General features: G+C 48.2%; 1 pseudogene; it reads right to left on the bottom strand.

Moving 5' to 3' along the window:
• Positions 1-1,771: 1,771 nt before the first annotated feature.
• LOC105550267 lies at positions 1,772-3,001 on the bottom strand (annotated as a pseudogene).
• Between the last annotated feature and the right edge of the window lie 411 nt (positions 3,002-3,412).

The following is a 3,412-nucleotide window of genomic DNA, read 5'->3' as shown; positions in this document are numbered from 1 at the left end:
CATAGTGAGACACCCTCTCTCAACAAAACAAAACAAAAGTGTTGAGTTTGAATTCTGAGCCACTAGATAACTTTGGAAACATCACTTTCCCCATCTGTAAAATGGAGAAAACAGTACCTGTTTCAGGCAGTCTTTGCAAGAAATGAGTGACATGTGAGTGTCTTTGGTGACCCTCTGAGGCACCCCACAGAGGTAAGGGCTTGTCCTCTGGCCTCCCGATTCCCCTGGGCCCTCCCTCCTTCTCACCCTCTCTTGCCCTCCAAATGAAGCTGTCAAGGCCAAACTGTGTGCCTGCCAAGATGGCCCCCACTGGAATCCCTCCCTTGGCTCTCTGCCTGTTGGAACATAGCTAATAGCAAGGAGGAAAAGCCACACTTCGAGGATCTGGGCATTTCAAAGCAGCCAAGCAGCTCTTTTTGTTTTCTCAGGCTCTCCGCTTGCCAGCTAGTTCCACACATTAGAAATATTTTGGGTCAGCTCTGCAGTTCTCAACCATAGCACATCCGTCTTGTTTCATGACTACTTCCCTATAATAGCTCTGGGAAAAACTGCACTGGGCCTCGTCCCAAACCACGCTGCTGGCATCCCAAGCTGCATTCAATATGGTGCCTTCGGGTAGTAATTATGAGAAGTTGAAAACTCCTGCGACTTCCTCGGGTTTGGTCTGGAGCAACGAGGAGCTGTTTGGGTTGAGTTTCTAGAGAGTTGTCATCACTATGACCTTCAAAATGCTTGAGGCAGGAAGAGGAGCTGAATTTACCATGTTTCTGCTGATTCCAATAACCCTGCTCTTCTCTGCAGCCCAGTGGCTTTTGTTTTCCTCCTTGATGTGGATATTTATTGAGTGTTGATGCAAACTGTGATGCTGAAGGAGGTGCTTTTTTTTTTGGAGACAGATTACATGCACGAGCCACTGCTTTCTTTGTTGCCTGGGATAGGGTTGCCAGATTTGGCAAATGAAAACGCAGGATCCCCAGTTATATCAGAATTCCAGGTAATGAAGAATTTTTTAGTATAAGTATGTCCCATGCAATTTTTAGGACATACATTGAAATTATTTATTGTTTTAGTATATAAATATGTCCCACGCAATATCTGTTTTTCTGTTGGTTTGAGTTATTTATTTATTTATTTATTTATTTATTTATTTATTTATTTATTTTTGCCTTTGTTTTTTGAGACAAGGCCTTACTCTGTTGCCCAGGTTGGAGTGCAGTGGCATAATCCCAACTCAATGCAGCCTCGACCTCCTGGGCTCAAGCAATCCTCCCGCCTCAGCTTCTCGTGTAGCCGGGATTACAGGTGCACAACACCATGCCTGGCTAATTTCTAAAGGTTTTCGGAGATAGGGTCTTTCTATGTTGCCCAGGCTGGTCTCTAACTCCTTGGTTCAAACAATCCTTCTGCCTCAACCTCCCAAAGTGCTGGGATTACAGGTGTGAGTCACCATGCTTGGGCCTCCCGTGGAGTATTTGTACATACTTACATTGTAAATTATTCACTGTTTCTCTGAAATTCAGATTTAACTGGGCGTCCTGTATTTACGGAATTTATTTATTTATTTATTTTCTGTCCCTAGTACTTTATTGGTCATCTCTAGGCCTGTGTGCAGCTGGGTGGGTTTGGGGGAGGGTGTCACTATTCACCAGCTCCCAGTTGGAGGCATGAGAAGGCCTTGGCCTAACTTTTCAGGGTCCCAGACTATGGAGTTTGGAGGGGCAGATCTGGCCTTTCCTGGGTCAACATAGGGCACCCGTGTAGGGGCACAAGCTCACGATCCATCAGCCAGCCTAGTTGTGTTTGAAGAAGTATCCTTGCTGTCATTCACACTGGGCTTGATCATGTCACTGCCAGGCTTCCAGCCAGCAGGACAAACTTCCGGGTGTTCATCTGTGTACTGAAAGGCCTGGACCAGCCGCAGGGCCTCATCCACAAATTGTCCCACAGGCCAATCATCAACAGTGATCTAGGGAAGGACATCCTTGCCATGGATGATAAAGAGGCCCCTGCAGGCCAGGTGTGGTGGCTCACAGCTGTAATCCCAACACTTTGGGAGGCCAAGGCAGGCAGATCACCTGAGGTGGGGAGTTTGAGACCAGCCTGACCGACATCAAGAAACCCCGTCTCTGCTAAAAATACAAAAATTAGCCAGGCGTGCTGGCATACTCCTGTAATCCCAGCTACTCGGGAGGCTGAGGCAGGAGAATTGCTTGAACTGGGGAGGCGGAGGTTGCAGTGAGCCAAGATTGTGCCATTGCACTCCAGCCTGGACCACTCCGTCTCAAAAAAAAAAAAAAAAAAAAAAAAAAAAAAAAAAAAAGAGGCCCCTGCAGACAATGCCCTCGTCTGTTTTCGGCACGTCATACTTCTCAGACACACTTCAGGTCACGTCAGCAAGCAGAGGGTTGTCCAGGGGGCCCAAGCCTGCCTCCCTCCTTCCAGGGGGTGTTGCTCCAAGCCAGACGGGTGAACTGAGTCCACTGAGGTCCCTAGCACTTCGCAGCTTTCAGAAGTCCTCAGCATAGTCGCTGAATGCGATGATCTCTGTGGGGGCACACGAAAGGGAAGTCCAAGGCTCAGTGGCTCACACCTGTAATCCCAGCACTTTGGGAGGCCGAGGATGGCAGATCACCTGAGGTCAGGAGTTCAAGACTGACCTGACCAACATGGTGAAATCCCATCTCTACTAAAAATACAAAATTAGCAGGGCGGGGTGGCACATGGGTGTCCCAGCTACTTGGGAGGCTGAGGCAGGAGAATCGCTTGAACCCAGGAGGCAGAGGTTGCAGTGAGCCGAGATCGAGCCACTGCACTCCAGCTTGGGCAACAGAGCCAGACTCTGTTTCAAAAAAAAAAAAAGTGAAGTCCAGAGGATGGAAAAAGAGGATCACATGCTTCCCTCTGTAGTCCAACAGCTTTACCTCCTGTAGGCTCCATCCACCACAGCAGTGGCCTTGAAGTCAGGGGTGAGCTTTCCGATGTGCCTGTTACCGGAGGCCATGACTGAAAGCTCCATGGGCAAAGGCCAGACGCAGGATAACCAGATGTGTGGACCTGCGTTCTCAGCACCCTGGGCACCCTGTATCTATTTACCAGGCCACTCTGCCTGTGAAAGACATGAGCAGAATCCTCTTGAGTCATGCAGAGGAGACAGGAGGCCCGTTCCTCTTGTTTTCCAGCCTGAGCCTTTATTTATTATTATTATTATTATTATTATTATTTAGAGATGATCTCACTCTGCTGCCCAGTCTCAAGTTCAGTGGCACGATCATGGCTTACTGCAGCCTCTAACTCCTGGCTCAAGCGATCCTCCCACCTCAACCTCCAGAGTAGCTGGGACTACAGGCACACACTACCACGCCTGGCTAATTATTATTATTTTTAAAATTTCTTCTAGAAACAAGGTCTTGCT

The sequence above is a fragment of the Mandrillus leucophaeus genome, unplaced genomic scaffold (assembly GCF_000951045.1).
Source record: "Mandrillus leucophaeus isolate KB7577 unplaced genomic scaffold, Mleu.le_1.0 Scaffold474, whole genome shotgun sequence".
Taxonomy (NCBI): domain Eukaryota; kingdom Metazoa; phylum Chordata; class Mammalia; order Primates; family Cercopithecidae; genus Mandrillus; species Mandrillus leucophaeus.
The sequence above is the reverse complement of the archived record's forward strand: the minus strand, read 5'-3'. Positions and strand labels throughout refer to the sequence as shown.